Source organism: Oryzias melastigma, linkage group LG24 (assembly GCF_002922805.2).
Source record: "Oryzias melastigma strain HK-1 linkage group LG24, ASM292280v2, whole genome shotgun sequence".
Taxonomy (NCBI): Eukaryota; Metazoa; Chordata; class Actinopteri; order Beloniformes; family Adrianichthyidae; genus Oryzias; species Oryzias melastigma.
The window spans coordinates 18,566,921-18,581,253 of record NC_050535.1 but is presented as its reverse complement, the minus strand read 5'-3'; the positions used below and the strand labels follow the sequence as shown (position 1 = coordinate 18,581,253).

Genomic DNA, 14,333 nt, shown 5'->3' with positions numbered 1-14,333 from the left:
CCGCGGGATCCATTGCATGTGCACTGTCCCAAATAAGTAAATAAAATTAAATTAAAGTTAGGTTTTAGAGGCAACAATGACAAATATGACCACAGATTATTTGAAATCTTGTTTATTTTTTCATCAGTGATTAAAAAGTAAAAAAATACACCGATGTCCTTCATTTAGCGCCAGTTATTTCACACCAAACTACAAGAACTGTGTTGACACCGTTTCCCACAATGCATTGTTTTGTAGTCATCAAGGCGGCCTGCAGCCAGCGCAGTACCTATTTTCTGGCTGCGCTGGCTTAGGAAGGCGCCTTGAACCCGCCCCTTTCACGCAAAACTTCGTGACGGCGCACATTTTACGTCAGTGCAAGAAACTAACCAACATGCACCGCAATCCAGGCCATCTGCGCAGCGCCTGGGGATCTCAAACACGCCTATTGGCAGACATTAGACAGTTCCCACCATGCTTTTGAGATGAAATCAAGAAGAAAAATAAAACAACGTGTCAACTATTAAATTCATTGTCGACTTTTTTAATAGTCAACATAATCGTGACTAATTGTGACAACCCTCATTTAGAGTTTGACACAGACCTGGAAATATCACATGACGGAGTTCCTCAAATGACCCCCAGAGGTTGGTTTCAAAAGAAAGCAGCTTTCAATTGAACACCTACCTCACAAGTCTGCAACTACATACAAAACAAATACAGTCTAGTTCAGGGGCCTCAAACTGGTGACCCGCAGACCATTTGCGGCCCCCAAGTCGATATATTGCAGCCCCCGCCTTAATATGGAAGTTCAATGTCTACTAAGCAATATCTTCTGCATGTCTACACTTCTTTAATAATAGCTTTGTATTTGCTTTGTGATGTTTGAGCTTCAAACTTTGCATTTACTACTGTCGTTGGATCTGGTCGTCAGAAAAATTCTTTTTAAATGAGCTGTTTTCGTTTTATAAGAACTCAAAGATTGTGTGTAATTATCCCTCTTTGTTGTTAAGCAAGAGCAAATGGTCAATATAATAACCCGTAAGCCTAGCAGAGCATGTTAGTACCATTAAACAAACTGCAGGTGTATGACAAATACATTGTTTTACGGGAAATGTGCTAAATCAAGTCAGTTGTATTTTGTGTGGCTCAGATAAAGACTGTAACCCTTCAGCCCGAGCCTCAGTTAAAAGTCTCTGGTCTGACCTGACTCCTGGTTTGGCTAGCTTGTTATGGGGAACAAACACACAGGATATCACTGTCTTGGCTAAGCTGGAAAGGTTTCTTTTCCGTCAGGCGCACAATACAGGGCAGTGTCTTGGCATGTCAGAAAACTCTGAGGCAGTGTTTCCCAACCCCGGTCCTCAGGGCTCACTGTCCTGCATGTTTTCCATGTTAGCCTGCTTGAGCACAGTATATGAGAACTGGACAGAGCAGGTCTGACCTCACCCATAGGAAATGCCTTAGTTCCAGCTCCACTTATTCACCATTTTTACACAATACGGATGCCGCCATGTTGGAACCAGTCAACAATGATTGGTCAGAGTCGGTCTAAGTCAATGTTTCTATGGCAACTGCTGTCGCCAATCAATACTAACCTTGTTGGAAGTCCACACCCCTTCCACTGAAAGCAGCTCGGAGAAGCTGTCAATCAATTGTTCGAGGTGGGGTCCAGTGGGCACCACATGCTTTTACTAAGGCATCTGATTGGTCAGTTTCAATGAGTTTTGAGATGTCATGCTTTGTTTTTCAGTGATTTAAATCAGACTTAGAAGGTAAGAAATTAGATTTCTTAAAAGCTGCGCTGTTAAATCTGTTCAGTTTGGCAGACTGTCAGGTGTAATTCAAGAAAGCTAAAAATACTTCATTCATGAGTTTGATATTAATATTTAAAACGACAGCCAATCACTGATTTTATCTCTGTATTTTTAGTTTCACTTTGAGGCCCAGATAGTAAGAATGTACATTAAAGTGACTTCAGAGATGACACATCTTGTTTTTTAGGACAAAATTTAGCTAGCTGAAAGCTAAGTTATGTTTTAGCTAGGAGAGTATACCACTAGTGCTGAAGCTGTTAGAGGGAAACCAGCAGCTCTTGCTACTGTAAGGCATGGAGGTGGAAGCATCATGCTTTGGGGCTGTTTTTCAGCAAAGGGACCAGGACGACTGTTAAAAAAAGAATGAATGTGGCCATGTATGAGTAAAACCTCCTATCAGCTGAAACATGGCTGGGTTTCAGCATGATCCCAAACACACTGCCCGGGTAACGAAGGAGTGGCTTCATACGAAATATTTCAAAATCCTGGAGTGGCCTAGCTGTCTCCAGATCTTAGAAAATCTTTGGAAGGGGTTGAAAGTCTGTGTTGCTCAGCGACAGTCCCAAAACATCACTGCTCTAGAGGAGATCTGCATGGAGGAATGGACCGAAACATCACTGTTCTAGAGGAGATCTGATGGAGGAATGGACCAAAACATCACTGCTCTAGAGGAGATCTGATGGAGGAATGGACCAAAACATCACTGCTCTAGAGGAGATCTGTGTGGAGGAATGGACCAAAACATCACTGCTCTAGAGGAGATCTACATGGAGGAATGGACCAAAATACCAGTAATAGTTTTTGAAAACCTTGTAAAGACTTATAGAAAATGTTTCATTACAGTCATTACCAACAAAGAGTATATAACAAAGTACTGAAATTAACTTTTATTATTGACCAAATACTTGTTTTCTACCAAATAAATACTTTAAAAATCAGGTAATGTGATTTTCTGGATTTTTTTTTTCTCATTTTATCTCCCATAGTTAAGGTATACCAATGATAAAAATTAAAGACCTCTCTCATCTTTTTAAGAGGGAGAACTTGCACAATTGGTGGCTGACTGAATACTTTTTCCCTAATTTTATAGAAATACTAAGATCTAAACCGAGTTTCTGAGTATAACGGATTAAAACTGGATAGCTCTGATACTGCTTGTCATTTTTGTTGTACAACTCATGTGATCTCGAGGTTGTGTGGGGCTGTAAGCTAGATGTAGAGAGTGTAAACAAAGGGATGATAGGAAATGAGTGCAGACTCACTCCACTCTAACAGGCCTGCCCACAATTCAGAGGTGAATTTCACTGCCGCTCTGCAGAAACTATGTCCTGGAAAACAACAATTTTTTTTTTATTTTGGCAAACAATGGCATCATCATAATTAAAAGACCATTGGAAATTATTAGAAAATAGGTAAAAGTTTAGGTGGTTTGTTCAGAATTTGTCTCCAAAAACAAAATAAGAGTTCTAACAGCTTCATTAGTCTCATGAATTACCCCACTGGTGAGTGAGTTATTTCCAGCCTAGCCTTAGTGCAATAAGCGTCTGTCTGTCTGTCTGTCTGTGCGAGTGAAGCTGACATGGCTGAGCATTTGGACTATGAGTTGTGCATTCTATTTTAACCCAGAAAGCTTTAAATCACTACGGATATAATTACACTAGCCACAGTTACCTCCAGCTATGTCAGGGAGTTGGAAACAGCTCAGTTGTTACACTAGAAGTTGAAACCAACTTCCTACAGTGTTCAGTTTTGTGCAAAAATATAAGCTTATTTTGAATTTTGTATCATCATATATCTTCTCTTGATATCAGTTGGATGTTGTAACAACTAAACAACCATTTATCGTCTTTGGTGTGTTTTTCTTTTTTGTTTGTTTGTTTTGTTTTTGAGCAATAAAACATAAAAAGTACATGAAAGATAAAAAAGAAGCCAGACTGGTATGTAATGGATGTGGTTTAGTATTTTGTTGCTAAAAAAGTGAAAGACAACTAATAACCCTCCCATAAACACGATCATGTTCATGTGTGATTCTTTCATTAAAGTTCCCCTATGACAATTTTTTTAATTAAAAAAAAACATTCCCAGTAGTGTTTTAATTCTGATAATAAAGTTTTTTACCGTAATCCCGCAACCTAAATGTCTTAAAAATAATTTTTTTTATATTGATCTGAAGCCTCTGTTTCCTGAATCTCCTCCGAGGGGGCGTGGCTTTTGGAACCCCGCCCCTGATCCCCCCCCATCTGATTATGATGCTCTGTGTCTCTCTAGCATAAATCTTCACTGCTGCTACATAAAAACATCCATCAATCTGGGTAATGTCCAGCCGTATGGTTCTGATCCGGATGTCAGCTGGACGAGGAAGTGAAGATCTTCATGGACAGAACTTCCTCCAAAATCCTGATTCTTTCTCCTTCCAGTTCACCAAAGACTCTTTGAGCTAACTCTCCAATGTTTATTGACTGTGATCAATACATTCAATCATTGGTTTCTCAGAGTTCTTGATAAAATAATCAAAGCTAACATCAAAATGCTCTTTCATTGATTTACAATCCTTTCCAACTGCGGTCAAATGAGCCGCCGTTCACATTTCCGTGGTCACATCAAGAAGCTCCGTGGAGTCTGGTGGAGATTTTCCAGCGTTCTCAGTCCTGCTACCGTAAGTATTGGATGAAACTCACACCAAAAATCCAGTGATGCTGATTTGACCACAGAAATGTGAACGGCGGCTCATTTGACTGCAGTCAATGTGAAGATACCATCTTCTCTTCTCCAGAACCTGAACTAGACACTAGGAACAGATGAGGGTTTAGGTTCATTATTTCAAACAGTCTGTCTGCAATTGACAGTGATTTAAAATGAGAAATACTCAGAAATCCAGAAAAACAAAATTTCTTATTACAGTTGTTCTCTTTCATAAGAAAAATGCCACAAATACATGTTAAAAACTCAAAAACATGATTTTTATCAGAGGGTGGGACATTAATGACAAAGGGTTAAAGTCTTTCTTGCAAACAGTCCAGGCACTGGGTTAAAATGACTTGAATTCCAAGTCAAGTGTGAGACTGAAAAGCTAATTTTGTTCTTTTTTAAAGCCTTTCTATCTCTTTCTACCAATCATATCACTGACCGACTTAGTCTAATGCTTGTGAGAAGTTCCTCCATGTTTTTTTCCAATGTACCTTTTCCTTTAATGTAAGGGTCATAACTGTCTTTGTTACTATCTCTATCTGCAAATAGTATGTCATTTCCATTCCACAACGTATCATTTCATCTCTGTCTAATGGCTTTGAAAACGTGAATATTTGTCTATTTTTGTACTGATAGGTAAAGGTAAATGATAAATGATGTAGTCCCATTGACCAAAACAGGAAGTGACGTGAGAGCATTACAGTACTTCTCAATAATGTAACTTCCCAACATTTTGTCTGATAAAAAAATGTCAACGATTTCTCCATGCTGAGAGACTTGACTTTTTCGTAACAACGGATACATAAATAAAACTTAACACAACAGTTTAATGGTAAAACAGTAAATGTCAAGTATTTATTTAGTCCTTTTCCACCGTACACAGTCTCATTCACCCAGACATTCACACAGGGATGACGGCTCCGCTGCCGGACACTGGCACCAACCTAAAACCTCAGGGGGTATTTTGGGGTTCAGTGTCTTGCCCAAGGACACTTCAACACAAAGGCGGGAACCAAACTTTAGATCCTCCAATCAGAGATTGACCGGTCTACCTCTGCACCACAGCTGTCCTGAACATTTGTGTTTGATGGATTATCTTGTAGGTATAAAAATGCTGCTAGACAAAAATAGCGTTTTTGAAACCCTGATAATTCCTTTAGAAATGTTGTCAAATGTAAGAAACATGTTTCTACTCTTCCACTCTCCTAAACAACTTATTTTTCTCCTGGATTTTGGTCAATCAATCACACATATCAGACTTTTCACCAACAATAAGGAATATCATCAGAGTGGTTACAACAACAGGGAAGTCTATCAAACAGATGTCTTGAAGCCCAAACCTTTTTTAAAAGGCTTATATAAAGTAACCCAAAGCGAGGATACAGGAGGGTTTAACACACTGGATTTAATGCTAATAGTTTACTAAATGTTAAAATTTCAAGTTTCTAGAAAAATAAATTGAGGCGATTAAACAAAAGCCACTTTTGGATGACTACAACTGTCAGAGTGGTTAAAGGGTGAGGAAAATGTAACTTCACACAACAGAGGAAATAACCAAAACAGGAACAGCCCAAAAACAGGATGTTATAGCTCAGCAAACTGTAACCATGACAACCGCTGGAGGGGAAACCTATTTGAGCACACAGGTCCATAAACTACCAACTAATCAAAGTTGATGTCAGCTTTTTACCAGAACACCAGGAACTCTACGGGGTTCAGAGTTTTGCCCTATGGGACACATTTCCAGGCAAGGTGGGAATCAAACCTGCAACCTTCTGATCAGAGGTTGACCGCTCTACCTCTGCACCACAGCCACAAGTAAACACAAAAAAAGAATAAAGCATGGAAAGAAACTATTAAAAAAAAAAAAGGTTTCAAATGACAGCAGGTACAGTAGGATTTGAGGAAGAGGAGTGTGTGCAGTTCAACCAACAGTCTTTGTACTGAGTCTGTGTGGGTGGCACCCCTGCAGTGTTTCATTATGAATGACAAAAATATAAGCAGGCCTGAAGATAGAAAATGTGTGTGGTCGTACCTCTCTGTGTCAGGGGGGTCACACAGACCAGAGGGGCCTCGATGCAGGATCTCTGATGAAGAGACAAAACAGAAAACATGTTAAAAAAGCATCTAGACCACATCAAACATCAGCCCAATCGATGGGGAGAGTTAAATTAGACGAAGAACCTTCTGAAAAACATGTGAAGGAAGAAAATAACTTAAAAACATGTAACTGTAGTCGATCAATCAGGAGTGGTACCTAAAAGCCTTTACACTTTTCTGCAGACAAAAACAACACCCTGAAGACGTTTGGGCTCTACTAATAATCTAAAGAATATGTAAGTAGTAATAAACTTCTGATAAATCTGCACACAGACTTGGAAAACATGATGTTTTCATTAAAAAATAATATTATAACATTTAAATGAATTAAAATAGGAAAACTCTTTGTAGGGGTCGCTATAGCTGGCTGTGGGAGGGGCTGAGTTACCGCCGCATCAGTTTATTTATGTCTAAAAAAAAAGCTCTACAGTTCAAAGTGATTTACAGACAAAAATGGAAAATTTAAAGCATACAGCTCATCTGTCAAGATCTACAAGGAATGCAACACTGAGTTCTTTTACACTGAAAATATGATTTCTTTAATAGATCTCAAGCTTAAGATTTGCCGAAGTCATTTCCATCCATCCATCCATCTTCCTGACCGCTTTGTCCCTTTCGGGGTCGCGGGGGTGCCAGAGCCTAACCCGGCTACTGAAGGGCGAAGGCGGGGTACACCCTGGACAGGTCGCCAGTCTGTCGCAGGGCCTCAATCACACACCCATTCACTCTCACATTCACACCTAGGGGGAATTTAGAGTCACCAATTAAGAAGCATGAAGCATGTTTTTGGACGGTGGGAGGAAGCCGGAGTCCCCGGTGAAAACCCACGCATGCACGGGGAGAACATGCAAACTCCACACAGAAAGGTCCCAGCCGGGAATCGAACCGGGGCCTTCTCGCTGTGAGGCGAGAGCGCTAACCACTGCGCCACCGTGCAGCCGAAGTCATTTCCTCCATAATTTAATTTTTTTTTACTGACAGAAACTTGTTTGATGAATTTAAAACTATTAATTTTGTTTTACATAAATAAAAGACATTTATAGATGTTTTTGGTTTTAGTTTAGCATACATTCACACTGGACACTGCAGCAGACGCACACGATGGTCGACAGGCGCTTCTGCCAGTTTTTTTTTTTGTTTTTGCCATCATGTGTAAGTTAATAACCTAAAAATATGACCCCATGTTTCTGCTAAGAAGAAACGTGTAGTTAGTAGGTCTACACTTCTTTTATTTTTCTGTTGTTGAGATACACAGAGAAGTGTGTGTGTGTCTGTGTGTGTTGTGATTGTATGCTTATTTTCATCTCTGCAGTCTAGTTAGATACAAAAACATGATCGGTAATTGGTTATATTTTGAAAATAAACTGATAAAAAACAGATTTTCTAATGTATCTTAATGTAACTTCCTGCCAGAATTGACAAACCAAAGGTTAACAAGGGCGCTGAATGGAAGAGGCCTCCGTTCCACGCCCCTTCGTGGCGGTTCCGCGTCCAGTGTGAATCAGGCATTAGACTACGAACACATCAGACAACGGTGTTCACACTCAACTAGCAGAGAAGGGCTTCACATTCTTCTTCCACTTTTTACTAACGCATGTCCACCACCAACAGCTGAAAGAGGTTTGGTGTGAAATCCTGAAGACGTTGAAAACGTTGCTTTTTTTCACAGCTCTATTCCAATATATGAAAAACTTGGTGTCACAATTCTATGACAATTATTAATTTCTCCTTTATGATCAAATTTCAAACGGTTGTCCCCTTCCATGAATTAAAGGGGACCACATTCATACGTCACTTCCACATTGATGTTCGACTGGGTATAAGTCTAATTCAATGGTCTCGCGTTTCCTACATAAATCGTGAAAATTCTCTTAAAATGTGTGTAACTACACGTAAACTCAAGCTTTGAAAGCAGAAGCCAGAAAAGCACATGTATGAGCATTTACAGAAATTTCATCTACAGTGGTGTGAAGTTTTAGTCTCATAGGTTAGTCTCATAGGTGAGACTAAAACTGGCAGAAAAATTGACAAACCTGTATGGGGGACACACTGTGGCCCTCACACTATAACTATGGAAGTGTTTATGACTCATAATTCAAAATAGAAGTCAATACTCGAAATGCTTTTTCATTTTCACGATGTAACTGCATTACTTGTCTCTAACATGAAATGAGAAAAGAATTCTCCAAAAGGCTTTTTTTTTCTTCTTCAACAACGCTCATTCTGTCACATAATTAAAATGATAAAGAAAATGGTATTTAACATTTCATTTTTAAAAGAGTTTCTAGTATACTTGTACCAAAAATCAACTAGAAATATAAAATTTGAACATTTTAATACATAAACAGAAATGCTTTTTCATTTTCACAATGTAACTGCATTACTGGTATCTTAAATAAAATGAAAAAGCAATCCTCCAAACTGCGTTTTTTTATTTTCAACATCAACACCCCTCATTCTGTGACATAATTATAATTATAAAGAAAAGGGCATTAAACATGTCATTTTCTAAAAGTTCTCTAGTAAATTTGTACCAAAATTCAATTAATAATATCAGATTAGAAAAATAAAATAGATTAACTGAAATGCTTTTTAATTTTCACACTGTAACTGCAGTACTGGTATCTTAAATAAAATGAAAAAGTAATTCTCCAAACTGCGTTTTCATTTTCAACATCATCACCGCTCATTCTGACATAATTAAAGTGACTAAGCCAATGAAGACTGCTTTTCATTTTCACATCTCGCCGCACAAAAAGTGTCTCATAAATCAGTTCGACTTAGCAGCTCCAAGGGGCGGACCCTGGTCGCAGCACAATGACGTCAGTGCTCGCTCCTCTTCAGCTTTGGTTAGCGGTACCAGCTAACAACAAGCCATTCTCATAGACTTATATAGGGAACAAGAAAAAAGGGGTAAAAAGGAAGGAAGAGGAGGCAAAACGAGCTAGATTGTGGTTTAAAGACACTGCACAACAGCATCACCCGTTCGTCAAAAGTATGTGTAAATTAGGCTACTCTTATGAATACTTCACCATTTAGTGGCTTGCTTTCAGAACTTATTCAATCTAGTAAACCATTTTTTTCAATTCTCTCTTTTAATCTTGTCCTTGGCATGATGAAGTAGGCTAACGTGGTTTTGATTTGACTTGACCAGCGCTTCAACTTTTCAGAAGAGAAGAAACAAATGACTCGAAAACATGCTTTTAAAGGCATCTGAGAATATCATCTACAGCCTAAAAGAGTGTTCCAGAAGACCCAAACATGCACCTGTTCTGCAGTACCTGCTGCCTTATCGTTAACCAGAGGTCTGAAGGTCTAAATCCCCCCAAAAAATCCTCCACACCAGGCCGAGCACTGCTGTTCCTGAAGAATAATCCAACAACTGCAGAGTTTGACGGAAGACGCAACAGGAAAAGAAACTGGTGTCAAGCAGACATGAGGAGGACTCCTAAAGAGGTTGTTTACCCCCCATGGCACACACATAACATGCATGCCGCATGACCAAATTACCCCTCGCAGCTGTCCCTTGTTCTCACAGCCAGCAGTGACGGGACCAGTGCTACTTTAAGTCAAAGTACTGAAACATTCTAACATTACTGAAAGGACCGAGAGCACCACTTACACAACCCCTGTACTGTAACACACATGCCTCCCAACACCCTTTGTCCGGACTCACAAATTCCTCTGAAAGCAATTTTCTTCATTTATGGGAAGTTGAGATTATGGGATGTTTGTGGACTTGCAGTTTGGGGATTAAAGACGGTTTGGGTCTCTGGAGCCTTTTTAAATCACAGTGAGGATTGTAAAAGACCATTTTTGTGGCAAAAATGTACAATGACTGAGGTTTCTACAAGACCGATTGAGATGTGAGCAAAAAGGACAACTGAGTCATGCAATGTGCTTGTTTCACTGATCTATATTTGTTTTGTAAAGAAGAAATATCACAATTTTGCCCTTGTTTGAGTTTAAAATTTTGCTAGAAGGTTATATTCTCATATGGATTAAAGCTCAAACATACAGGTCAATTTTTTCCAAGGATTTGAGAGTATTTCTGTCTCCCACGCACTGAAAACTCACTTTGTTCAAATCTTTAACTAAATTTTTCATTTTTAAAAAATGTTTCTTCAAAATGTAAAGACATGAACAGGAGGAGCAAACGAAAAATGTGCTGTTTGAAAAAGCTTGTAGTTATTAAGTAAGAAATACAATCGGCGGCCCGCTCCATTCTGATGCATCCACTTCCAGACAAATAGATCCATGAACGTCTTTGTTTTCCATGTCTGAACTGGAATCGGGATGTAAACTGGATAGCTCTGATATTACTCAACATTTTTGTTGTACCTCTAATGTTCACCTGAGGTTTTTAGGAACTGTAAGGTAGCGGTAGAGAGTGTAAACAAATGATGGAAAATAAACTGTCTACTTAAAGGTGAATTTCTGATGAACTCCTGCCGCTCTGCAGAAACTACGTCCTAGAAAGCGTCAGGTTTTCATTAAATTTTGGCTAAAAACAGTAAAATCTTCATTAAAAGACCATTGGGAACACTTTGAAAATAGATCAAAAGATAACTGGAGAGACTTTAAAACGGGTATCTCAAACTCCTTTCCCCTGGGGACACTGAAGGCACAGTCTGGGCTGTATGGGGTTCCATTTGTGTCAAAATTATGTTGTTGTTTTTTTTTTTTGTCCACTGTCTATATCTTTGGTTTGTCGTCTATGTCTACTGAACAAGTTTATTGAACATTTATTGATGACTATGAACAAATAAGCAATATCTTCTCCATGTCCTGTGAAACGGCAGGAGCTAAAGACGCTAGCAACTGTTGCTAAGGACTTTTCTGATGACCAGATCCAACGACAAGAACAAATGCAAAGTTTTAAGCATAAGGCAAATTCAAACATCACAAAACTGTCATCAAAGAAGCACGGATATGCAGAAGATATTGATTAGTAGACATTGAATTTTCATATTAAGGTGGAAAATATCGACTTGGGGCCGCAAATGGCCCGCGGGCCACGAGTTTGAGACTGTTGGTTTAAAAGGAAAAAACTATTTTACTAACGTGTTCACAGGTATGTCTACTTTGTTTGGTCTTTAGCACTATCTTATGAATGACTTCAACAAAAAAGAGCAACCGATTAAAGAGATTACCCATTTCTGAATCGATGCAAAACGAAAAGAAATCAAATAAAGCATCTTTTGTAAATCTACTTAACTGAAGATGAGTGAAAATGACAGTCAGTGTCTTTTGAAAAATAACTATATAAAAATTCCAAAATTGTATTAAAATGTCTACAATGTTTTAGCTTTAAAACAGTTTCAGTGATTGTTCTGCGTTCACCAACAGTCTGAAGCTTCTTTATCTGTTGGGCTGCGTTAGATGTTTTTAAATTTACTAAAGATTAAACTTTATCGTCTACCCTGTATTTGAAGCAACATGCCCACACAAACAAAGACCCGGCATTGTTCCAGTCAGGACCTCCAGGCCTGAAGATGCTTTTCATGTTATCGTCCTGCAGGTTCACAAAGTTGAACATTTGAAAAAAACAGATGTGTTTTTTTTTTTGTTTTTTTTTTGTGTGTCGTCTCAAAAGAAAGTAAACCGCGTGCCGCTTTAAAGCTGCCGGAAGGAAGTGTGAGAGAGCAAGATAGGGAAATCAACAGGATGAGTGTGCAATAGAAGAAAACAAGTGAAAGTCGCATCAATGTTCATGTTTAAGGAGCTAGAAACAAACAACCTGAAACTCAGAGTTAGGAGCATCATTTCTAACTTCAGAAGGAAAAAAAACCTGGATATGTTTGTACGGAATTTCGGTAAATTCAGTCAACAACGTGGATGGACGATCAATAAGCAAATCTGTAGAACACAATGACCTCAGACTTACCTTTACAGGAATTCAAAACAAGCTGCTGTACATATTTACTCCAACATTATTGAACAAAATGCCTATTTCAGCGATTCAAGAGGACTAAGTCAAAGCAATCAAACTGTTCTTTCATGAATAGACCATGATTGAATGGCTGGGAAATGATATAAACCAGGCTAATCACAGGCTTCATCCGTTTAGCTATTATCTCCCCACCCACAGTGAAGATAGTAGCACTGTTCAGCCCCGCCGTAAATCATCCTAAGTCCTTCCATATGCACACACTGAAACGAGACATTTGACAGAAGCCGAGAACGAGGCGCTACAAAGGAGGTATACCTGCTTATTATGTTCTGGGAAAAGTGGGCCGACTAAGTCGTGTTTCCTCTGTCATTTCACCCTGTTTGAAGTATCAACAAATCGCCCGCAGACTAAATACATAATCTGTATCCAGACAAAAAAGTAGTTGACCCTGCTTATTCGTTTACACCAAAACCATAAGTTTCTCTTTGTTTTCTTTTTAAGGAACAATTGTTGAAATATGTGAGTTCTGTCAGAGGGTTCTGGTTTTTGTTTTTGAGTTTGAAAACGTCATGATATCTTCAATTCTTCCAGCAAAACTTTCATCAAGATTTTTTCTTGAATTTTGAGCTTATTTATCTAATGGATCAGAAATGAGAATCACTGGGTACTTCACGATGCCGTGAGATACGCCATACATGCCTCAAAACGGATTAGGGCCGCCACGATTAGTCGACTCATCGACGACTAATTAATCGTTAATTTATATTATATGGAGTCAGAGTGTAGTAAAGTTCAAAGTTATAATGACATTATATTTCAGCTACATGCTAGCTATTTTGGTTAATTTAGGATTTTTTCAGTTTTTTAGGCTAATTTAGAGTTTCGCTTGTTATTTGGCTAATTTAGGCTTTTTTAGGCTATTTTGAAGTTTAGCTAATGTTTCAGCTGCATGCTAGCCATTTTGGAAAACTTTGGCTTTTTTTTGTTTTTTAGGCTAATTGGGAATTTAACTGATATTTTATCTGGGTTTTAACTTCAGCGAGTTTAGCTATCAATTTCAGCATCTTCAGCTATCAGCACTAGCATCATCAGCGGCCAAATTCAGCTTACAGCATTCACACTAGTATTATCGCAGGTAACGCTACATATGTAGTTTTTAGTTAGTTTAAAGCTAATGATGGTTAAGATGTGTGCTTTACATCCAGTTTGCCGATGACCCGATTAGTCGACTAATTTGAAAAAAATAATATCAGTACTAATATCAATAATATTGCGATAATTGGTAAAACTCTTCTCTAATAACTCACATTATATAGAAGAACACATATTTTTAGGAAAATATATACCCATTTCTTTTTTTAGCTTGAACACAATCATAATGAATAACTTTTGTCTTTTTTTGTGCAACAAATAATATACACTTTTATGCCAAATAGTCATACTATGTCTTTGATAAGCATCAACAGCAACTGAATGGGAATTATCTGTAAAGTGTAATCTAAAATGTCATTGTGTTTACATTCCAACAAACCACAATGAGAATCCTGGGTCTGAATCGTATACAAACTATGACTCGACACCACAGAGCTCAGCCAGTCTGTCACTTTCATTCAATATGATGAGGTTTCCTTCCATGAATGTTCCACTGCAGCTTTTGCTCTAACAGTAAATTCAATAAAACACAGCTTCGAAATCAAACTAGCAGCGTTATTGACTTTTGCACAGTGTGCTTCAAAGCAGTCATCTGTGCCTCATTGCCAAGGCGGCATTTTTTCCCGATAGTCACGGAGAACAACGCATTTTTGTTGAACGATGTTTGTGAATGAGGATTCCTCTTTTTTTTTTTTTTTTTTTTT

The 14,333-nt window shown here is 38.4% G+C and overlaps 1 protein-coding gene across 4 annotated transcripts in view; it reads right to left on the bottom strand.

Moving 5' to 3' along the window:
• LOC112158098 (dystrobrevin beta) overlaps positions 1–14,333 on the bottom strand; it is a 45,657-nt gene that overhangs the window by 28,368 nt on the left and 2,956 nt on the right. For 3 of the 4 annotated variants that reach the window (XM_036210378.1, XM_024291292.2, XM_024291294.2), the window contains exon 2: positions 6,520–6,571. The gene's annotated coding sequence lies outside the window, so the exon portion shown is untranslated. Of the gene's footprint in view, positions 1–6,519; positions 6,572–9,865; positions 10,017–14,333 lie in introns of those variants that run through there. The other variant, XM_024291293.2, reaches the window with a different exon arrangement.